Source organism: Rhinolophus ferrumequinum, chromosome 3 (genome assembly GCF_004115265.2).
Source record: "Rhinolophus ferrumequinum isolate MPI-CBG mRhiFer1 chromosome 3, mRhiFer1_v1.p, whole genome shotgun sequence".
NCBI lineage: Eukaryota > Metazoa > Chordata > Mammalia > Chiroptera > Rhinolophidae > Rhinolophus > Rhinolophus ferrumequinum.
The window spans coordinates 46911168-46936329 of NC_046286.1; the positions used below are offsets into that span (position 1 = coordinate 46911168).

The window sequence follows — 25162 nt, forward strand, 5'->3', positions numbered from 1 at the left end:
CGATTAGAGACCGCCACTCTGTCTATGAGGCGGGCTTTGTTTTCTTACTTTCTCTCTGCTAACTAAACTTACTTTTACTTTAAACTCTGTATTGGCTCACATTTGATTTCTTTCCTATGCGAAGCCAAGGACCCTCTTTGCTTTTCCTGTAACGTAGACATGTATACACTTTATGTCATAAGGCATAAATATGAAATAATAGTCTTTGTCTTTTAGCATCAAAATACCCAATAATAACATAACCGGACAAGTTCAAACTGAAGCAAGAACTGCTTTTTTTTCTTTCCCATTGTGGTAAAATAAACGCAACATACAGTTTACCATTTTAACCATTTTTAAGTGTACGACTCAGTGGCATTAGGTATATGAACACTGTTGTATAACCAGCTCCAGAACATTTTTATCTTCCCAAACTGAAATTCTGTAGCCATTGAACACTGATTCCACATCCTCCCTCTCGTCCTGCCAGCCCCTGGCAAACACTATTCTACTTCTGTATGAATCTGACTACTCTAAGTACCTCATGTAAGTGGAATCATACACTGTTTGTCCTCTTATGTCTGGCTTGTTTCACTTGACATAATGTCTTCAAGGTTCATCCATGTTGCAGCGTGTGTCAGAATTTAATTCTTTTTTGAGGCTGAATAAGGAGCCTTCATTTTAAAATTGAAGTATTTTAGGAAGACCATATGGCTATAGCTCACACAGGCAATTATTTCCAATCCTCTCCTCTCTCTTAGGCCACACTGTATAAATATTCTAACGAGATCTAATGACATGATGTCCCGGTGGTGTCCTGTCTCCAGGAATGGCTTTGCCCTTGAACTTGGGCTCTGGAATCAGATGGACAGATGTACATTAGCATCATTAGCATCTGCATTCTGCCACTTAAGAAATTTAGTGTCTTGGTCATACAATGAGGTTAAACCATACGATATTGCCGATATTTTATAATTTTCATGTACAAAAATGACAGTTTCATATGGCTCGACCTAGTTCTTTACCTCTTTGCTACCCAGTAATCTTAGGTAAAACATAAAGCTAAAAATAGGGGTTGTCTCACAGGGTTGCTGTGAGAACTGAATGACATAACGTGAGTATTTAGTCTGAGCTTGGCCAAGAGGGCATGGAGGTTTGGAACTGTTGTGGGAGCTATATGTCGCCACCACCTCTGGGAAAGAAGCCTCTCCCCACAAGTCCAGGCTTTCAGGCCAGGCTGCTCACCTCTTCTGCCACCTCGCCTGCACCTGATTGATTACACCTGCATCATCAGCTCAAGGGCATGAGAGTCCATCCGGAATGAGAGCAATTTTTCTGACACTTCATTTTAGAGGGCATGGAACAGTGAACAAGATAAATACTATTCCCTATTTTCATGGAGTTAATGTTCCAGTCAGGGAGGAAGAACATAAGTAAGAAAAATATGGTATCTTAGGAAAACTAAAGTACAGGAGGGGGATATGAAGTTTCGGGTGACACTTGAGATGAAAGAGGAAACAGTGTGACCTGGAGCAGGTCCGAGTGTGACCTTCCTCCCAGGCTTTCCCTGTATTGCTTCCCGCTTTCCTTCCCTCCCTTCTTTCTCTTTTGCTTTCTTCCACTTTGGATCCTGGGCAGCCCTCTTGACTTACTTGAAACTGCTTTTCAAGGAGGCTGCGTGCTGACTCTGCAGGTTCCCTGAATGAGGAATTCCAAGAACAGCTCCCCTTCCTGGGGCCTGTCTGTCATGGGATGCTGCCTCTGCCACCCTGGCACAGTGTCTGTTATTAGTTGGTCTATCGTGGGCTTTACTAGAGATCTCTCTGCATTTTACCCTTTCATGACTCAAAAGTCTCCAAACATCTCCTATCCCAGGCCTTCCATCTCCTGGCCAAGCAATTCCCTTTCATGGTTCTCAGGGAATTAATTACATGACCATACCATGAGCAAAACTGCAACACTTCCTCATCTGAGCTGTTTCCCAGTCTCTAGCCAGGCCTGATGTAGGCCAATCGGGGTAATTTATGGGATGGGTTTTCCGCCTTTCCTCCCACAATGTACAGGAGACTCTCCAGGACCTCAAAACTATTTTGTAAAACACACAGACACGATCACAAAAACTGATCTGTTAAAATATGTATATTTCAACACTGCTTTTTGAAATATATATCAATGGCTTGTTCTTTTTCATTTTAAAGCTTTTTGCTTTCCTTTATTATTCCCCAGGCAGAGAAATGTGTCTGTGGGCCTGTGGGGCGGGTGGGTGTGGGAGCTGACCGCGCTGTGCTCCCTGCCCCGTGGACGTGTAGGTTGTTCTTGGATTTGAGACGAGCTATGGTGAGTGGTGGCCCTGGCCCTCGTGACGCTCGCTGCCTCTGAGCTTCACCACTGACTCAAGCTTTTGCTCAGAAAATGCTGCCTCATCCCTCCCTCATGGCTGCTCAATCAGGAAAATATTATTTTCAGATGTTTTAAATTTGTGCAGCGAGAAACATCTGTCCTGACATATGGAGCACAATGGGAGCTAGTTGAGGCCAGAGTGGAAACCAGAAATGGGAGCTCTCTGTTTTTCCGTTTTTGAAGTCAAACCCTGTAGGCCAGATTTCCCCAACCCGCAGTCTAAGCCATGCTCTACATTAGAGAACATGAGCATCAGAGAGAAGCTGTGCACAGAAAGGCAAATGCAAGCCCCTCTCTCGCGCCCGCAATACACCCGAAGGAGAGCCGATGTGGAGCTGCTGTAATTCCATCTGGAAATCAAGTCACAGACAACCTTGCCAATGATCCAAAGTCATGTGCACCATGACACAGAATGTTCAGATATATCGATCTGCACCTCAGATAGCTGCACTAAAGCTGTCCACGTGAAAATCTGATTGGTATCATTTTAACCATTAGTTTTTCAAATAAAGCCTTTCGACTTATAGTAGTAACAGTATTGGACTTGCACATTTAATCTGAGAAAGAAATGAAAGAGACTAGAATATGAAAATGGCTTTTGCTTATCGTCCCTGACTTACTCAGCAGGTACCTTCTTGGTGTGCAGTCCAGAGCTGGGCTCTGTGGAGGAAAGATGTGTAATACCATGTCCTGCTCATAAGAAAAGCTTCCACTCCACCTTCCTCATCCCTTGGCTTTTTCTTTCAGGACCTCTTGGTTTCATCTATTGAGCTGCGCCACATCCCGGGCATCTTGCAATGAGCTCTGACAGGTAGAAAACAGATAACTGCCTTCCATGAGCGAAGACCTATGCTTGAGATAACTGGGGGATGCTACGGGAACTGAGTGGGGTCACACAGACAGAACATATGGTCGGAGACGGCCTCCCAGACGTCATGGCGCTTGAGTTACTACATCTGTGAGGTTCACCTGAAGTGTATTCACCCCCCGTTTGTTCAGGTGGTGATGCTTGGCTCTGTCCCCATGATTCTGTGTTGGCAGCTCAACTGACATCAGACTTGCCTTCCCTGGAGCCTGTGGGCAGTGGAGCCATGTGCTTCGAGTCTGGTCCCTGCCCTCGCCAACAGAAAGCTCAGTTTCCGAGCTCTGCCCAAATGGAACAGCCCACTGAGTTCCTGCTTCCAGTCTCAGATGCAAGTATCTCTACTCTCCCCTTGCTTGCAGAGCAAAGAAACTTGATGGATCGTAAGTCCGAGTAATGGCTGCTCTTCCCCAGCTCCGGGCACCAGCTCAGCCCCTTTCAGGTTGTTCAGGTGTCCTCTTGTCCTCCTTTCCACCAGAGGGGACCACTCAGAATCTTAACATGACCGACTTATCATAGAAACACATTCTTATGGAATATAAGAGGGAGGCTGTTGCTCCAAAGGGAGTGGTGGGGAAAGATGCTGTAGGAATGATGGCTGAGCCAGGCGGAGGAGGATTCTTGAGCCCTAGACTGTGGACAATAGGAAGCCATTGCTCTTCTTATCCATGGAGCTACCATGATGAGAAAATGGAGTTGTAAGAAAATAGCTCAATGAGGGGATGTAGGATGGATTGGATAAAGAAAAAGACTGAAGGCAGGCAGACAAACAAGGACAATAGTGCAGTAGTTCAATTTTAGTGTAATAACAGTTTTGGCCTTGGAACAGGAAAAACATGTGAAACAAAGGAAGAAGTGGAAACACTTGGAGGGGGATGGGAGCGCATGTAACAGAGGAAAACAACAATCAATGGTGCCGAGTTCAGGAGACAACTGATCTGATTTAGTACAGATGGAGGGGTTGATGTTAGAGACCTGCAGTAACACAAGTTTAATTATTATTTTAAAGCCCTGTGCTTAAAATCATGGCTGTCCACTGAGTACGATCAGATGCTTTAACATTGGGCATCTGTCTTTCCCGTTCTTCACATCTTTTGTTTCCCTGGCCTTGGACTGGTCCTGGCCTCGCTGTCCTCAGGCAAGCATACTTACTCTCCATCTGTGCTTTGTAACAGGCACGAAGGGCTTGGGCCCAGGAACAGGTAGACAAGCAAAAGCAGATTATAACCTGGAGACAAGGCTTACACTTTGAATAGTCTTGGTTTTACGTATTTTAGTAAAGGATGTGGCTTTGTTTTATACTGTAGAGCTTGAAGGAATGATTTTTCAAATACCAGACTCCTCTTCTTTGAAAAGTGGAATCAAATGCAAAATAATTACAGGTTGAATTATGGAAAAAGCAGTGCTGAAGTCTGAATTCACCCAAAGCTTGTCTTGAACGGTCAGATTATTTTGTCCATGTGTTGGTAGCTATAATCAGGACTTTCCAGCCCCCAAATCAGATGGCATTGGAGTTTCCAACATTTCCTCATTCTGAAACAGCAAGAGGATTCTTGATGCTCTCTAGGCCGTTTCAGGTTTCTTTCCTGACATACCTCAGACAAGGCTTTTCCTTAGCACTGCCTTGGCTCCTCCACGACCTCCAGCTCCAGCTTCATTTGGAAAGGTAAAGCTCCTAAAGGCCAGTCCTCTTTCAGAGCACAGGCCACTGGACAGAGTGCTTTAGGTATCACCTTACGTTCGGAATGCTTACAAGCTCTCAAGTGGAAAACTCAGATCAGTCTCAGAGAACCAGCCAGGTGTTGATAGCCAACAACTTCTCTGTGGAATTTCTATCTGTTCTTTACTGCTAGACCAGCATGAAGACAGTGCTGAAAAAAAACAAGCTTGATATCTTTGCTGCTTTTTCAGTTTCTGTTTGGGGCACTGGTGCTGTGTTAATCAAAGGCTCATGGGAAACATAACATCTGGCAGAGCAGAAGAACTACCATTGAATAGAACACGGAGGGCTCCTTGTAAATGCTGTAAGTTGTATTGTTAGGTTAGTGTAAAGTTACAAAAATAAAACACCTAAGTCTGTTTCCTCACACATCCAGAATTAATATCCATCCTGTGGAGATGGAAAAGTTGAGGAGGAAGATGGGGAAAGGCAATGAATGTTCAGCTGGAATAAGAAATAGGACAGACTACTATGAATAAGCTGGTGCTTTTTTCGCTGTAGACCTTATTCGGGTTAATCTTATATTTAATGCTTTTAATGTTAAATTATAGGTAAATGACCATTTGAAAACGTTTACTGGATAGGATTTTCATTTAAGGTGACAGAATGAAACAATTTGAACACATATTCTTATTACTCTATATTAACATAATGAATCTGAGATGTTCAGTCAACTCCTGTGAAAAGAGAGAATGGAAAAAGGGAAGGAGACAAAAGCAACATTCCAAGAGGCAGAATTAAAACAGAGAACTCCCTTCACCTGGTCAGTTATTTCAGGGCAAGAGATAAGGCTCCTTATTAAGAACTAACATCATAAAAAACACTTTGCGTGAGGAAATTAAATAGAAGAGAAAGCAGGAAGCAAGGGCTATGGAAAATGTTTCTCTACTTTTCTAATTATTCACTTCATTTCCTGGAAAGGAATGGCTGCCCACTCGTAGGTTGATCTAGTTTAATATTTACCTCAAAGTACAATTTTATTGCCTGAGCTTTATTAACAGAGTCAAATTGCCAAGGAAAAGTGAATGAGCATTAGAAAAATGTGGACTTTCTGATTATTAGCGGCTGTGTTAGAGAAGATATTGTCTAATTTTTCTCTTTGGAGTGATGAGAGGTTAACTTGGATAGATAATGCAAACAGAGAACAGAAAAATCGTGTAGGGGCAGAGAGTCAATTCAAACAAGCCCTCCCTTTTTTTCCTACTTGAAAAAGTTGACTTGAGGTGTACATAGGAAATAAATTCTGTTCTCTATACTTGACCTCAGAGGGTGAAAAATCACCTAACTCCCACCTCCCTGAATCCTTGCACTTATTTTCATGTTTCTTCTTAAATCAGTTTCTATAGATCAGAGAAGTGGTAACTCTTACCCACAGCCACCTTCTTGAAGAGCCTAGTCTCTCTAGTGGAAGTATATGTTTATATATTTGGGGGTTGGAAAGGAGAAATTTCCATCTGACCTTTCAGTGCATTCCTTTTCTGAAAGCGACTTTTTCAGTGTGAACTCTCTGATGTGGTTTCATTTGATTGAAGTTATTCTTATTTTTAGCCTATTTAACAGCGAACCCAAATTTAATATCACTGTGTATGTGTTGGGTGAGGGGGACAGTGGTTTGACTGGCTGAGTTATTACTGAGGTTCAGTCATGATCACCATATTGGCTGTACTTAGTTTCCTGGAAGATAAAAATGAAAATAATACCTGGCTCTTAATATCCGGCAATAACACTTGTAAAGAAATTATGAATTCAATTCTTGAATTGCTATTATTATTGTTATTGTTATTATTATTACTAATACTACTTGTAGACCGTGTACAGGTTCAGGATTAAGAAATCAAGTTGTGAATTCCAATTTCGGTTTTGAACCATACAATTAACCTTTCTGGAAATGTCTTCATGCAACAAAAATATGTCATTTTAACTTTATTTTAAAATATATTATTCTACTGGCCATTGAACATCAAGGGCTGGATAAAATTAAGCATCAGTAGCAAGAGAAAATCAGAGTAGGCAAGAGAAACTTATGATCTAACTCCCTGCTTGCTGTATCGGTTGCCTAAGTGGAAATCATCATTCTCCTTGGACAGTGGACTGAATTCATATCTATCTAATGACATATTATTCAACAACAACAACAATATGCTGTGACTGAGACGTCAATTGATGTGTGAATAGCACTCCTAAATGTTATAAAGGATAGTTCCTCATCTCTACAAGTATTTTGCTCTTATTCATAAAATCCAACTAATTGCCTCTGGGTTGAAAGATTGGGCTTAAGGAAGAAGCAGCAGAGGCCAGGTGGAACTGCAGAAAATGCTGATTTGGGCTTTTGGAGACAGATGTTCCGATTATGCAGGGGCTTGGAAATCAGAGTGACAGATACAGTGGGGTAAATTGATTACCTTTGGAATTGGTGGAGGCTTTGTCCAGAAATGGGCAAGATCAGTGTTTCTCAAGTCTTAATGAGCTGTGGAGCATCTGAGGATCTTGTTCAAATTCAGATTCAGAGGAAGAGGATTTGAGATTCTGCATTTCTAACAAACTCCCGGTGATGCCAAGAACTCTACTTTAAGTAGCAAGGGAAACCTACAAGGAGATCTTTGGTAAAAAGGGTGTACCAAGGAGTATAGAGAGAAAAGACAGAGGAAGGGACTCTGGATGGAAAGTTGGAGCCCAGACGCTGAGGCTGTCGCACATCAGGGGAGTGGGGTTTTTGGAAAGCAGAGCCAGTGCCAGGTGAGGCAGGGGACACGTGAGGCAGAAGTGGGCCAGGCTTGTCCTCTAAGGTATGCTTCTGGGGAGGCAAGTTGTAGTAGACCAATGTATGCAGGACTCAGAATCAGCTTTCTGAATGGTCCCTCCTGGTTAGAAAGTTCTTTCCATGGATGGAATAAGATTTAATAACCCCCCAAACTAATGGGAGAACCCATGTTAAAAACCTCTATGCCAGTTTAGGGTAATAGCTAAAGAGAAGAACTCTTGAAGTCAGGGCTGGGTTCAAAACCCACCTCCACTATTTACAAGCCGTTTCTGGCAAGATTTACCTCTCTAAATCTCAGTTTTCTCATTGGCAAAGTAGAGCTAACCAGCTGGCTATCTGGATGTATCTTCATGCCTGAGAGATCCTAAGCATCACGCTTGGTCTGTCAACTTTATAGAACAGATTTCCCACTTAGAGGCACCGAGATCCAAGGTGGCTTACACTAAGCATGTTTATTTCCTTTCATCAATATAGTCTCTTCGATCCTATGTTGTAATTCAGGCTTCATTATATTGATTGTAACACTTCTGGTTGAGCATATAAATATGGCCAATGGGTCTGTTTTCTGATCTACAGAAAGACCCGAAGATGAGAGTGAGCTGATATGTTTCAGGGACAAAAGAACTTCTGGCATGGTTCAAGCAGGGGTAGGTAAGAAAGTGTTAGGGAGTGAGGCCTGAAACAGGCAGGGGCCAGTAGTTCATTTAGGGTTATGTAAGCCACGGAAAGGATGTGAATTTTATTAAAGCAGCAGGGATGCAATTGAGATGATCTAAGTGCCTAATGATAAAATGAAAAATTGCAAAGATAGCTAACACTTATTTAAGGTTTATCCTAAACCAGGCATAGTGCTAAGGATTCTTATATATGTTAACATTTAACCCTCCCATTAATCATATAAAACGGGTAGCTTTATTACCTCCTTTTTATGGATGAGTAAATGGAGGCTGAGGAGATTAATTAAAATGCCCAAGGTCACCAGCTGGTAATGAATAGGTAGCAAGGTACCACCACACAGTACCCTTCTACATCCACTTACGCCTATTTCCACCCATTGTTTCAACGTGGGTCTGTTTAATGTGCAATGATTACTGCAGGTCACAGTACCTGGAGGCTGCCAGTCACACTGGCTCCCGTGCAGCAGTGGGTGTGGATGTGAACCCGAGGCCAGTGGGGCTTTCTTGGCAGTCCTGAGAGAAGCACAAGCATCTCCTCACCAGGACCATCCTGTCATTTGCCCCATCTGCACAGCTCTGCGTGCACATGTGCCCAAATGCCTATATCTTCTTTACGACTCTAACCTTCCTTCCCTCAGGCCACCGTGAAATGACTGCTTTCCATTAGGTGGTGTAATGAATCCATCTGCCTGGTGGTGTCTCCAAGCAGCATCCCCTCACCGCGCACATCTGTTCTGTGAATCTGCAGTGAGTAGCACCGACCTCTGAGGGATCGCAGGCACTGGGAGAGACTTGCTTTTCATGTCAGCACACATTTCTCCCGTTCTCCCAGGTGTAGCTAGCTCTCTTTATGTGGGTTAACAGGGAGATGCAATAGTCCTGAGCATTTGGGGACAATTTTGAAGGGCAGTCCTATTGACAGGCTTCCTGGAGTGAATGAAAGATGATGACAGGTATGAATTTTATGGAGCAGATCAAGTGTCTCATGTACAACACATTATCCTTAGAGTTTCACTGCTCCTCATGAATGTGACTAATACAGGAAATTGTGAAGACCGGTTACCAGCAGGAAGGAGACCTGGGTTTCTGATTCTGCAGGCCCCATGCTTCATTCACAGAGTTGAAAGAGCCACTCTAAATTCAAAGGGAAGCAGCTGCCACAGAGAACTCAAATAGCAAATCTGAGACCCCACTCGGAGTTGGCAGAAGACAGCAGGATCAAACTTCTTTCCCGGTCCCCAACTTATGACAACTATTGCTATTGTATGGCTCTTAGGAATTGGCATCTGAAGATATTTCATCAGCGGTGTCAAAACAATGAGGATAAAAATAATCACTGCATACAGAGGCCCTGCTGGTTACGAAATGCAGGCATCGTTTCTGGGAAGTATAGATGCATATAATACCCATTGTCCTCTAGTAATTGCCTTGGCCGCCAAGGGTCCTAATGGGGAAGGGGCTTAATGAGATTTGGCTCCCTAGGAAAAAGGAACTGAAACAAAATATCTATTGTTCTGAATATAACCAGAATGATCCCCAGGACAGAAAACCCTGGAGTTATATAGGAAAGAGTACTCATGACTAGTGAGAGGAAGATTCTTTCTATTACTAGCAGACTTACTTATGTATAGAAATAATATACAGCATTATCAAAATACATAACAAACACCCAGCTTCATTTAGCAAATATATAGTGAGACAGCACTATTTCAGGCACGAAGGATACAGCTGTGAATATGGCAAAACACCTGCTCTCATGGGCTTACAGTTCAGTGGGGCATAAGATAATGCACAAACAAACAAGAAAGACATGGACTGGTAAGGGCTCTGCCTAGAGTTAATGTTGGATGGTAGGAGAGACACTGGCAGTGGTCAAGGAAGGCCTCCAAGAGGAGGTGACCTTGAAGCCAATACCTGAATGTCAAGGAAGAACTAAGTATGCCAGGTTGAGGGGAATAATATTCAGGTAGAGAAACAGTTTCCAGGCTTTAAGATGGCATTGACCTCGGTATATGTCAGGAACAGAAAGATGCCTGGCCTGGTTCCAGCAGTATATGAAAGAATTACAGGGCATGAGATCTGAGAGGCAGGTAGGGGCCAGTTCACAAAGGGCTATGTGAGCATGGAAAGGATTTGAATTTTATTATAAATAGGTTGAGAAACTATTGGATAGGGTGTTAAGCAGGAAAATGACATGACCAGATGTGTAAAGCATTTTGAAAACTTATTTTGATATGATTTCAAACTTAAAGAAAAGTCACAAAAATAGCGCAAAGAGCTCCTATAAACTGTTACCCAGATTTACCAGTTGCTTACATTTTTTTCCCCATTTGTTTACCATTATCTCTGTCTATAAGTATACATATGCATATTTCCCCAAGCCACTTGAAAATAGAGATATCATACTCTTTTAACACTAAATACTCCAAAACTGTATTTTCTAACAACAAAAAAATTCTCTTATATAACTGCAGTACTCTTATCAAATATTACAAAATGTAGTATTTGTATACCACTGTTCTTCGAATCTATAGTCCATATTGAAATTTCATCAATTTTCCCAATAATGTACTTTTTAGCTACTTTTCCCAGGTTCCATATCCAATCTAGCATCAAGTCGTGCCTGCACTTTTTCAGGTGTCTTTAGTCTCCTTTAATCTGGAACAGCCCTCAGCCTTTCTTTGTCATTTTTGACCTTGATGTTTTAAAGAACACAGGCCAGTTATTTTGTACAATGTCTCTTAATTTGGGCTTGTCTAATTTTTCCTCACGATTAGATTCAGATTGTGCGTCTTTGGCAGGAATATCAGAAATATCACTACATCCATCTCAGAGCATGACATCAAGAGGCATATAATTTGGTTTGTCCCAATCTTGGTGATGTTATCTTTGGTCACCTGGTTAAGGTTATGTCCCCAGTTCTCTCCTCTGTAAAGTTAACTGTTTTTCCCTTTGTAATTAGTAACTAATTTGAGGGGAGTTTCTTTGAGACTATATAAATATCTTGTTGATCATCAAACTTTCACTCTTACTAGTTTTAGCATCCATTGATGAATTTCTAAATCCATCACTCCTCCTACATTATTTGGAATTCAACTGTAGGGAAGAGCTTTCCTTTCTCCCATTTATTGTGTTAAAAGGGAGACAGTAGGGAGGCAAGAGCAAAGCAAGGAGACCAGTTAGGAGGCTATTGCAGTGAGAAGGGCTTGCACTGAGAGGTGAGAATGGCTTGTAACAAGGTGTGTACGCTGAGGGATGGTAGATAAGGATATATTCGGGCTATGTTCTAAAGGTGAACTTGAGAGATTTTGCTGATGGTTTGGATGTGGGAACGATGCAAAGAAGGTATCCAGGTTACTTTCCAAATTTTTGTCTTGAGCAAGTGGTACTATTTAATGGCACCAGTTGGTGGTACCATTTATTGAAATAGAGAAGATTGGTGGAGAAAATTTGGGAAGGAAAATCAAGAATTTTTATTGGCCATAAGCTCACTTCACATCTATGTGGCAATGCCAAGTTACCCAAATATTCAGTGCAAAGGAGAAAGAGAGACTGGTATAGAGATGACATTTAAAGCCATGATACTGGGTGAGACTACTTAAAGAATGGGTGAGGATGTGGAAGAGAAGGGGTCAGGGCACAAAGTCTAGGTCACTCTAACACAGAGAAGTCAGAAAAATGAAGCCAATTGGGTGAAAGAACTGGACAAGAGGCAACCAGCTCCGGAAAACTAGAGCAAGTGGGAAGCAGAACCGGGAGAGTGTGTTAATAGCCAGAAAAAGAAAGTGTTTTAAAAAGAGGGAGTGGTCAACTCTGTTGACTTCTGCTGACAAGTTGTGTATGATGAGGGTGGGGAATGCACGTTGAATTCTGCAAGATGAAGCACAGGGGAGCAGGAATCCAGCAGAAGTGAGCTGAGAAGAGAATATGAGATGAGAAAGTGGAGGCAGTGACAACAAGCAGTTATTTCAAGTAGCTTCACTGTGAAGGAGAGCAGAGAAATGGTGTAGTAGCTGTGGGAATATGGGGTCAAGGGAGGGGTTTTTTTTTTTTCGTTCCTATTTTTTAATATGGGAGGTACAAGATCACACTCTGGTATAGAGAGTAAATGGATGATGGTAAAGAGAAGAAATAACCAAAGGAACAAAGTCCCAGAGACAGGTAGGAAGAGATGGGAACTGGAGAGCAATTAGTCTCTGGAGAGTGGGACATGGGACGTCTGATCCTTGGTTATAAGAAATAAGCCATTGAGGACATAAGGTAGTAGTTGTGATGGTGATGTGATAAAGGAGGACTTTTGGGGTGTTTCAGTACTCTTGAGGAAGTGTAAGGAAAGATCAGTTAAAATTGGGGCAGGACTGGTGTTAAGAGGTGTGAAACAGTCACTTTGAAGAACGGGAAAGCTAACAGATGTGGAGAGTGTGACAGGGTTCCCAGACAGCACTGGGGGCTAGTTGGAGATTTGTGGCCATGAGTTAGAGCGAAACTAATCAGGAAAGTTGTGCTGAAAAAGAAGTTATAAAACAATAACATGTGTATATCATCCCATCATTCTCAAAGCACTTCTCACATGCACTAATTTGATTAGCCATCAATGTAACCCTGAGGTAACCCTAAGGAATGAGAAAGTAACATGAATATCCTTTCCTTAATACCGTACAAATTATAGCTTAAAAAAAATTGAATATCCATCCTGGGCCATATAAACAACGCATCTGACTCCAAAACTCATGTTCCTTCCATCACACCAACATCTGTGGAAGTGACTCAACAACAAACACAATACAGAAACCAAGGATAACTCAGACTCATGACCATATCTGTTTTTAAAATATTTTTAAGATGGTACTATAGCAGAATATGGTTGAAGGGTTTGTTAATGTGATTCATGATAAAATGATTTTTAAAAGGTTTTTACAACATTCCCCAAAGGAAAACACAGTTGATAAGTATAGATGACAAATGGTACTAACATAGCATGATGGTTAAGAGGATGGACTTTGGAATAAAAATTACTTAGGTTCAAGAGGAGATCCAAGATGGCAGAGTAGATAAACATTGTGCCTGCTTCCTTCCATGAACACATTAAAATTACAACTAAATTATAGAACAATCAAACTAGAGAACCATCTGAAGTCTGGCTGAACAGAAGTTTTATAACTAAGGATATAAAGAAGAAGCCACGTTGAGACAGGTAGGAGGGGTGGAGATGCAAAATGAGTTGGCCCCAAACCTCCGTGTGGTGCCTTAGAACAAGGAGGGATATCTCAGCCTCAGAGGTTCCCCCTGGAGAAGCCAGAGACCCCAGCTCCACACTGGTCTCCCCCAGCCCAGAGTACTGGTGCTAGTAAGAGGATTCCCCACAACATCTGGCTATGAAAACCAGTAGGGATTCCAACCATCCTGGTGGGAATGAAGGTTGCAGGAAACCCAGACATCCTCTTAAAGGGCCCATACACAGACTCTCTCACTTGCAGGCACTCACCTTGGGCTCCGGCAGATGGACAGTAACTTGGGGGGCATGGGAGGCATACAGGGGGCAGACTGAGGTGTGTGGCTCCAAAGTGAGGGCTGGAGGACAGTCACCATTTTCCAGGTGTGGAGTCATTCTCCCATGCAGCTGGTAGGCAGGTGCCATCTTTCCTATGTTGAGCCCTCCCCTTCTGGCCAAATCTGAATCTGATTAGTCCGGTGAGCTCCACTGCTCCATCCTGCTGACTCACTGGGGACCTGTCCTACCCAACTCCCACAATGCTGGAGGTACTTTCTTGAGAGCATCCAGCCCCATCTACTTTGCACTATTTTGTGGAAAACTATCAGAGTCCACAGGCCTCAGGTATGTGGAGATTGGCCTCAGTGTGCTCTCAGATGTCTTCTGAGTAGTTCCAGTCTCAGCACTGGCCCCAAACCAGAATCTACATTAGCCTGGTGATCACAACTCTTCCCACTCTAGTGACTCCCTGAGACCCTGCCTCACCCAACATGAATACCACACTAGGCTTTATCAGTGGCTGAACCTTAAGGGAGCCAGCAGGTGGCAGCAGGCCTTAAAGTGTCCTGGCTTTTTTCAGAGCTACCCCAGGCCCAGTACTGGTAGCAGATGTGCTCAGTTCACAGCGTGGCCTCTCCCACAAGCCTCCAGGTTTAGCAGGTAGTGAACAACCATAGATCACTTTGTACCTCCTACCAGGTAAACCCTGGCCAGTCACAGGCAGTGGGTGACGTGGGCCTACACTGGAGCCCCTCCCAAGAAGCCCATGAACCAAAATACTTAGAGGTTGGCTTTAGACCACAGCAGAGCACCGCCCAATTAGTCCCACAAGTGGCACACCCAAAGGGCGGCACCAGAATCCCTTGGGGGGGTAAGCTCCAGCGGGGTAAGCTCCCCACACAGCAGCCTATAAGCTGCAGATGTGGCCAAACCCCACAGCCAATCAGCCTGAGGGTCAATCCCACACACTGATGTACCAATAGCAATTAAGGCTAACTATAACAGGAAGGCACACACAACCAACACAAGGGACACTCCTGGAGCATCCAGAACAAGTGACGAGGGAGACTGGGCCAGGGCCTCACTGGGTATGTACATATGGCCACCCGGCCAAGACTGGAAGACATAGCAGATCCTAATACATAGACTCATACAGAGAGGCAGCCAAAATGAGGAAACAAAGAAATATATCTGAAATGAAAGAACAGGAGAAAATTGCAGAGAAACAACTAAACAAAATGGAGGTAAGCAACCTACCAGATACAGAGTTCAAAACAATGGTTATAAGGATGCTCAAGGAACCCAGTGAGAACTTCAACACAGAGATAGCAAGTATAAAAAAAGGATATAGAAACCATAAAAAAGAACCAGTAAGAAGTGAAAAATGCAATAACTGAAATGAAGAATGCACTACAAGGAATCACCAGCAGACTAGATGAAGCAGAGGATCAAATCAACAATTTGGAAGACAAGGTAGCAGAAAACACCCAATCAGAATAACAAAAAGAAAAAAGAATTAAAAAATAAATGAGGACAGTTTAAGAGACCTCTGGGACAACATCAAGTGTAACAACATTTGCATCATAAGGGTACCAGAAAGAGAAGAGAGAAAGCAAGGGATTAAAAACCTATTTGAAGAAATAATGACTGAAAACTTTCCTAACCTGGTGAAGCAAATGACATACAAGTCCAGGAAGTGCAGAGAGTCCCAAAAAAGATGAACCCAAACAGGCCCATACCAAAGCACATTGTAATTAAAATGGCAAAGGTTAAAGACAGAAAGAGAATCCTAAAAGCAGCAAGAGAAAGGCAACTAGTAACTTATAAGGGAGCTCCCATAAGATTGTCAGCTGATTTGTCAACAGAAACTTTGCAGGCCAGAAAGATTGGCAGGAAATATTCAGAGAGATGAAAAGCCAGGATCTACAACCAAGACTACTCTACCCAGCAAGACTATCATTTAAAATCAAAGGACAGATAAAAAGCGTCCCAGATAAGTAAAAGCTAAAGGAGTTCATCACCATCAAACCAGTATTACAAGGAATGTTAGAGAGCCTTCAAGATGGAAAAAAAAGATAAAAATTATGAATAATAAAATGGCAATATCTACATTTCTATTAACAATTACTTTCAATATAAATGGATTAAATGCTCCACTCAAAAGACATAGGAGGGCTGAATGGATAAGAAAAAAAAAAAAACTTTACAACATGCTGCCTACAAGAGAATCACTTCAGATTGAAAGACACACAGAGATGGAAAGTAAAGGCATAGAAAAAAATATTTCATGAAAATGGAAACAAACAAACAAGCAAAAGAGCTGGGGTAGCAATACTTATACCAGACAAAATAAACTTTAAAACAAAGGCTTTAACAAGAGACAAAGAAGAACCCAGTAATCCCACTTTAGGGTATTTATCTGAAGAAACCTGAACACTACTTCGAGGGGATGTGTGAATTCATATGTTCATTGCAGCATTGTTTACAATGGCCAAGATGTGGAGGCAGCCTGGGTATCTTTTGATGGAAGAATGGATAAAGAGAAAGTGGTAATTTAACTTCCCAAACTCAGTTTACTCATCCGTAAAACAGTCATGATAATAGTATCCTCCCACACTGGGTTGTAGTGAAAATTAAATAAAATAATTCACATAAGGAGTATAGCAGTTTCTGGGATACAATTAGTGCTCACTAATGCTATGCCATTATTACTGGGGAAAACTAAAAATGCAATGTGAGGATGAGCTGCTGTAAATTATGTCAACGGATATTATAATGTGAACCCCAGCAATTATTTCTCAAAGGTAGGTTGATAAAGAAATTAACCCAATACTCTATGGATGAACTTAAGATTATTTAGCAGTAACTTCAATGAAGTATACTAAAATAGAAGCTTACTTGACAAGATAATAGATTTGGCCCATAAAACAAACATTTTGCTACTAACTGAAAAAAAAAAAAACCCACTTTCAAGACCTTATGAGTATTGATTATGTATATAAATATCTCATTTAAAAACCTATACAGGAAATATAAACAGGTACGTAACTCTGACAGAGAAACAACAAACGACAGTATGAAAAATTACAAATTCAAAGGAAACATGTTGGGTCAGTAAGGTGAGTGATTCTAATCTTACCCTGTGGGCACTTTATATCACATTATGGTCACATTTCAAAAGACAAGAAGTTAGCTGACGAGCCCCATACTATCTTACTGAGCTTCTGTCATGGTCATCCCCGTTATGAAAACAAGGTCCTAGCGCAGCAGTTCTGTTACAACTGTTCCCCACTCAGGTTGAATGCTGGTTGATACAGACTTGGTGCCATGCAAACTTAAAGAGGAAGCCTGCGTAACTTATAGTAGAGGGGTGCATATAATCCTGTGTTTTATGAGCCTGAGAACTTGCTTTTTGTGATTGTGTGGAATAAGTCTGTTGCACTAAAGTAGCAAAGCTATGCAATGCTGCCCATAAGGATCTTTAACGTTTCCAGTCTGACTCTGGAAGGAGGTAGTACCTAGGAGACAGGATTTGCTCAGTTTCGGTCCCTGCGGAGGCTCTAGTGTAATTGTCCCTCAGTCCTGTGCCTCACAGCGACCTGTGCAGCTTTAAAACTTTACAGTGACCTGACCTCATCTGAGGCGTACGGAGCCAGAATCTCCAGGGTTGGAGCCCAGGCCTGGGTGTGTTTAAAGAGTTCCACTGTAACTATGCTGTGCATGCATCCTCTAAAGATCGAGAATCGCATCTTAAGCAAATCTCCCAGGTTTCATAAGCTACTATATAAATACGTACATGGGTATCATACATTCATAGCTACATACTCATTTTCATTAAAATACTTAAGATTATTTAACGCCTACAGAGGTTATGCTCCTGAGAGATTGATTAGGAAGTCAAAGTGACTGGATTTCCTTGCTAGGTCAGCAACGTATCTCAGAAGCTTATCACGGAGCTGTTTATCAGATAAGAATGTTTTCAGCAGTAAGCAGCAGAAAAACCATGAGTCACTTAAACAAACAGAAGGGTGTTCTTCTCAAAACTAAGAAGTCTGAAAGCAGGTAGCCCCGGGCTGGCGCAGCTGCTCACCAACGCCAACCGAACCTAAAGCCTGTTTCTGGTTCTCTTCTGAACATGTAATTGTTGCTTCATGGCTACAAGATAGCTGCCTTTGCTCCAGACATCATGTCCACATTCAAGGCAGGAGGAAAGACAGGAAGAATGGCACTAGCCTGTTCTTTATCAGGAAAGAAGAGTATTGCTCCCATGTCTTTGGCCAGCACTATATTTTATGGCAGTCTTTTGCTGCCAGGAAGGTTGGAAAAGGGTGTATTTAGCTTTTCTTGCCTCCATGGGGAAGGAACAAGGAAGAAAAAGGGTAAGGAATGGCCAGCCTACACTGACTGCCAAATTTTGCATATCCATATGCCTAATCCATTAACTTCCCATCAGGGCAGGTGTCTTGAAACACTTCTTCGAATCATTCATTTTTTTTTTAACCTTTACTGTCATTATTTTTATTAAAAATGGCCATAGCAATTGCAACTATCATTTATTGACTACTTACTGTGTGCCAGGCACTGTGGGAGCTGATTTTTCTACCTTGCTTCCAACGCAGTTGCAGTAATCGTCCCTACAAAGTGAAAATCACTGTCCCTATTTCACAAATAACAGACTCTCTGAGGCTCAGAATAGGTAAGTGGGGTTGCCTAAGGCTACATGCTAGGAAGTGATGCAGTCAAGATTTGAACTTCAGTTTAATAGTTACACTGTTCTGAACACAGGCACTGCCTCTCTCCCTGGATCAAAAATAGCCTTTCATGATCCACACACATGAAGGAAATATAGATTTTCATAAACACTACACATGCTTTTCAGAGCAGGCTCCATCTATGACCCACTTGCTGCCTCCTTACAACTCCGTGAAGTCATTCAAGAGAAAAAAAGTCATCCTGATGTTGAAGACATCTTCCAGGTGATGTCTGTACCTAGGCCTTGCGGCCAGGTCTCCAGGGACTCTGGCCCCACGTGCGCAGCCTCTCCGTGTACTCGCCCTCCCACAGCAGGACACACCACTTGGCAGAGTCTTGTTGCCATCTTTCCAGGAATTCAGCAAGGTCACTGGGAAATGCATGGGCACGCAATCTGAAAAGGGGAAAACCTATGGTTGTGTTACTTCTGGCACAGAACTAGATTTTATAGCAGCAAGGTCAAGCCCTGATTCCTGGGGGAGACCACAGTAGGCAGTGATGCTCTAAAAATGAGCAAGAAGCTGTGCACAGCCGTTCAGCAACTGTTGGATCCAAGGAGGCTGGCACAGGGAGTGGACCCCCCTCAGGCAGAAGGGCTTTTCTTGCGGAAGTCTGACTCACAGGAACTGTGCCAACGTGCAGCAGAGAAACTGACCTCTGGTAGTTCCTTAGATGGAACTATCTGTTAAAAGAGGAGCCAGCTGGACTTGTGAGGCTTTCTTTCTGCTCCAGAAAATCTGTGGGGACATTTCCCTACTGGGTTTATAAAGCCAGGATTCTCAGGCTTTAGAGACCAACTTCTAACGGCCTTATGATTCCCTAAAATGTTTTTGAGGTTCCTGTTGGGTGGCCCCTATCAGAGGCGAGGTGGGGATAGGGAAAGGCAAGGTGGGATCTATTTCATACCCTGGAGCCCAGAGAAGCATCATAAGAGCCTATATCTGCAGGCTAGGCAGTGCTTAGAATTCTCTTGAGACTCAAAGGCAAATCAGGAAGCATTTTCCTGTTTTTGACTCTTGCAAATACGCAGTTTTGCTTGTAACAGCATTAGTTGCTTACTTTGAGGAGGCAGAGAATCAAAGGTGAACCAGGCACACTGCCTCTTCTGTCTACCAAGGAGCTCCAGTGATTGGTGGTACAAGCCAGAATCAGGTTTTTCTTTCAGGTAACCTGCTTGTTTATTCTTTAGGCTTAGATGGCTTAGGCTGTCAGCCCCCATCAAAGGTCCCCAGGGACTGAGAGCCACAAATACTCACTTCTTCTTTTGGCTATAGCAAACAAAGGACATTCTTTGGTACTGCGATCTCTCTATTTGATCTGTGGCGTCTTCATCCATCAGCAAGGAGTCCCATATCTTCGGGCCTCAGTCTCCAGTGCCTACAAATGCTAGTGGGGTGGGGAGCATGGTGGGGAATCTCTGTATTCAAAGGTCAGCCTTGAACTCTGCTGTGACCTCACAGCCAGAGAGGAACTACATTCTGCTTTTAAACTCCACAATATTCCTACATTACTTGGTTCTAATTATGGGGCCTGGAGGATTCTAAATGCACAAATTTATAAATATGATTTGTCTCCTTTTCAAAAGCCAACAATTCAGATGAGGCTGTAAACATCTGAGGAGGACCCTCCAAGCTTAAAATTGTCTTAGGCTTTTCTTGTAAAGCAGCAGATGACTTGGGGTTTATCAAATTTTCCATTTCTATTTTTGTCTCTCTCAGAAGGAAATAACCCGAATCTCCTGGCTTCTACCATTATATCATTCCAAACGTCTTGTGTCTTATTCTCTTTCATTCCCTTAATTGTCTGTGACTTCTTTGCTCTTTTAAGGAAACAATCCTTAGGGTAGAGATGAGAAATGGGTCTGTTTGTCCTACAAATGCGTAGCTCTTCCCCAGGAGAAAGAAATGAACCTGACAGTTGGGGATGTGGTACATTATATTCTCAGGAAGTTCACACTCAGTATGTTTCTTTGTGATAACACCATCTCTGTCCTCTTGTCTTCGGCAATCAACAGGAAATTAGAAGCATGCCTTCCCATGAATACGGTGGGATGGGGGACTGGTTTACCGTAGACCTCCAACAGGTGAGGTCACCTGAACAACTCAATCAGATTGGGACTTATTTTTTATGTTTAACTATAAAGTCAACAAAGGCCCTCCAGTGGCACGAACGGGGGATCTCTAAATCCCTCTAGTGGCCCATACATTTGGAAACGTCTTTCTAGCTCAAGGTAGTCTCCTTGTCTCTGGGACTCATCTTTACCCTCCCACCTCATCTACAACAGCAGGCCTGCAGAAACCACGCTTGTTTTGTTGACTCTGCCTTTCCTACTGTGTTTCCCCAAAATTAAGACTTACCCTGAAAATAAGCCCCAGTTAAGATCGTCAGCCAGACAGATGCATTTACTATATTTATGACAATGTTCCAGAAGAAGATGACATGACTGTATTTGAATAAATGTAGACTGTTGTACATGAAAAAATAAGACATCCCCTGAAAATACGCCCTAATGCACCTTTTGGAGAAAAAATTAATATAAGACCTGGTCTTATTTCCGGGGAAATATGGTATAAGACTCGGTCTTACTTTCGGGGAAACACGGTAGTAATAGTTGATTGGACCAGGGTGGACACCTGGTCTAAGCTGGACCAGTTAGATTTCTCCTTTGTGGATTTAGAAGTGGATCTCTGCGTCCATCTCTGTGGTGGTTGGAAATCTTCCCTCACATCTTCCCGGCTCACTGGGCTCTACTTTAATGCATGCTTCAAATCACATCCTGCCTGCCTCCCACATGCTCTCCAGCTCCTCCTGCCCTCTTCTTCTGCTCTACCTTGCTTTCTCCACTTTCTTCTTATCTAACATGCTACAGTAGGTGTGTATGGATTAGGTCTGTAGGGTGTCTCTCCTCCCAGAGTGTAAACTCCATGTGCTTTATTCACTGATGCCACCTGAGCACCTCAGTCAGAGCCTGGCACATATTGTATCCAACGAATAGCAGTTGACTCAATGAATGGGAGCTGTGGTCTGATGTGTGGTCTACAGAGGCAGGAAAAGCCACTATGTACAGAGAGAAGGAAGAAGCAGGCTTACAGGAAGAGGTAAACAGGAGAACAAGAGCTTTCTCTCTGGATCCCAATCCCTTCTCAAGAATGACCAGGCTTCTCGACTGCAATTTATTACTAGGCCTTGTAATAAATTGCTGCCCTTTCCCCTTAAGCTAGCTGCAGTTGGTTTCTACGACTTGTAACAAAAGGACCTTGGCTAATTATACAAAAGACAAAAATTCCTTGCTTCCTAGAGCTGACATTCTAATGGAGGGAGACAGACAATGAAAAATAAATGGAATATTTGGTATGTTACCTAGTGATAAGGACTAGAGAAATTTAAATCAGGAAAGAGGGAACAGGGATTTCTAGAAGGAAGACATTTAAAATTCTAAGTAGAGACCCCACTTAAAATTCTCAGAGAAAGCCCCGCCACCCATATGATGTTTGAGCCAAAACCCAGAGCAGATGAGAATGCAAACCAGAAGTGAATCACTGTATGCTGTATGTGGGAAGCGCATTCCAGACAGAGGGAACGGCATGTGCAATGGCTCTGAGACAAGTTTGAGACGCATCAAGGAGCCCAGTAAGCAGAGAGGAAAGGAGGAGGACGACGAGAGGTAAGTGGGTGGGGAGGTTGGGGCCCTGTGCAGTGTGAGAACTTTGGCTTTTACCCAGAGTAAGATTGAAAGCCATTGGGGATTTGAGCAGAGTTTTACATTTTAAAAAGATGTTGTGGGAGATCAGTGTGGGGGTTGTGGTGAGCAGAATGGAAGCAGGAATCGGAGCTACTGCAATAATCCAGGGGAGAGAAGCTGAGTGATGCTGAGTGACCTCCATTAAGTAAAGTCCTGGCTAGCCTGAAGACCTTCCCCACCTTGAGTCCTCTCCTGGGCTCTTTGCCAAAAGCAAAGCTTTTTCATGCTTGTGGACGTGGCATGGGGATAATAGACCAAGACCCATAAATGATGTGTTTGGTTCTGATTCAGACCTTAGTTTTCTCATCTGTGAAATGAGGGGTTTGACTTCCTGGATCACTCGTGGTCCCTTCTAGATCTAACAGGCCATAATTCTGTGGACCTGAGGCCTGAGGGAATCTGTCACTGAACCCAGGTCCAAACCAAATGCTGCATCGCAGGTCATAAAACAAGTAACAAATCACTCTGACGGTTACTGGAGTAATGCAAGGAACTCAGCCTGCCTCGGGCCCACAGCTACTAGACATGAAAATGGTCTGTGGTAAATATGATTAAGTGGAAAGAGAACAGGTTACAAAACTGAAAGCTTAGATTCCATTTATGTAAAAAAACAAACAAGATGAATGATATACACCAAAAGGTTAGCAAGGGTGCTTGCTCTCTTAGAAGTAAACGTGTAAATTTTATTTTATTTTTTTTCCTGAAACTATTCTGCATGCTCTAAATCTTTTAATATAATTTAATATATGCATGTATATGTAAATTTATATACATTCATAAGTGTGGTCTTTATATCGCTTTCGTATTTTGATAGTCTCCTCCTCCCCCTTTTCTATTCCCACCCTCACTGTCTTGGCATACTTCCCTTCCCTTTTCTATGATGAACATCAGTTATCATCTTGGTAATACAGCAATCAGTCACACAGCAATCAATCGTCCATTCATTCCTTTAAAAAAAAAAAGTGACTCCAAGGCACAGCCTTGAAACCTCCACCTCCCGTGGAATCATCTTGGCTCTGACCTGTTTTGGGTGGTCCAGGGAAGGGCGTGGGTGACAAAACTAGAGACAAGAGCATGGGGAGATTTCTGTTACTGGTTTCCTGAATGAGTGTCAAAAACCATAGGACGAATGGGGTCATCTGTAACATGACCAGGCAGCTTTGATAGTGCAGTAGCTTTAGACTCTCCTACCAGACTTCAACCAGGGCAAGTTTCCCCAGGACATACAGGTTGTTAACATGTCGTTCTTGTTAAGGGACTAGGGAGGTTGTGTGTGTGAGATTGGGACTGGTGACTGCCAATTCCCAAGGGAATCTGCCTTATAACTGGATATAGAAATTGCAATTAAGAGATGCCTAATTAGTTATCCAGCTTAGAAAGCTAGGCTGTGGCAGGCAGGCCTCCCCGGCCAGGAACAGGATGTACGATGGGCCCCACAAGGCCGAGCAGGATGTTGACGGGGTCACTTCCTGCCAAGGAGAGTTACCTTGTGAGATCAGAGCACTAAGTTCTGGGCTATGCCAGTCCTTTGACTCTTTCCTGGAACACATGTTTTTATATGTGCATACATTTACATGTGTACGTCTGCGTATGTATTTTCCTTTTTCCCTTTATCACCTCTGACTCGGACTTTGATGGCCATGAGAAGAAAGGATCTTGTAAACTGGAACGTGTTATAGTGTAGATGAGAGCTGCTCGGTTCCCAGAGAAAGGAGGGGCCCCGGGAGAAGGTCCCAGCAGCTGGGGCATACACCCTGAAAACCATGAAAGTACACAATCCACTGCTGGAAAAAAGTAGATGGAAACATAGACGATAGCCATGGAGAGGCCTTGGAGGACATTCATCCTGCCCCCCTCTCTTTGCAGGTGACGAAACTGATGCCCAGAGATGTGAAAGAGAAAACTCCCTTTCTTCAGCAGCTCAGCGACAACTGATTAGATCGAAGTACGTTTGCCTGCATGAGTCTCAAAGTGACAGTTCTTACTGAGAATAGAGGAATTAAGAAGACCTTTATTCTTCTTTCGTCATAATAAAACAGAATGTCATTGAATCCTCCAAGGGAGACTCAAATTGTAATGACTCCCTTCACCCTTCCTGAACTGAAAAGGAAACAGATCTTCATCTTTCTGTGTGTAGGGCAAGGGTGGCAGTGTTTACCCTTAGGCTACTTGTGATAAATCACCTGCAGATTTTATCCTCAAGGTCTTCTGAGTGGACTCAGAACTTTGACCTGGGCTCCAAGTTTTTCATTCTTGGTGACTTCGTATTATTTGGGGAAACCCTAAGGGAGTGGCTTGGCCTTAAATACAACCTCTCTAAACACCTTGAACGCCCGGTTTGGGGACATCCATACTACAGAGCTGAGATGCTTACAGCTGCAGGATCAGGAACATGTGTTTACAGACCTTGAGTCTCTCTCCTCAAGGTTATTAAATACGCCAGAGGATTTCCTCCTTTTTTACAAGCCCCCTGGGTCAATAGCTCTTGTGCTAACAGTTAAAAATATATATATATATTCAGAGAAATTGTCTTAATTTGGGCTAATAGCAAGGAAAACCTGCCTAAATTAGGAACTGAACGCATTTAAAGGAAAAGTTGAAAGGAAAGGAATTTAACAAACAAAACCGCAAATATGTACATATATTAAAATGAGGCAGTTATCAGAATCCTTTCCTACTACTATACCCACCTCATGGGGCACACAGTATCAGCAGAGCTTCATTAGAGATACTTGGTGTCAACTACTTGAAGGACAGATGTTCTTCTGAAATGCTGAA

General features: G+C 42.8%; 1 long non-coding RNA gene across 1 annotated transcript in view; it reads left to right on the forward strand.

Annotated features, from left to right (window-relative positions):
• The window catches only part of LOC117018925 (uncharacterized), a 135153-nt gene extending 110351 nt beyond the window's left edge, over positions 1–24802 (forward strand). The window contains exons 9-10 of the long non-coding RNA XR_004422370.1: positions 22108–22306; positions 24251–24802. This is a non-coding gene — a long non-coding RNA (uncharacterized LOC117018925). The remainder of the gene's footprint in view (positions 1–22107; positions 22307–24250) is intronic.
• The last annotated feature ends 360 nt before the right edge of the window (positions 24803–25162 follow it).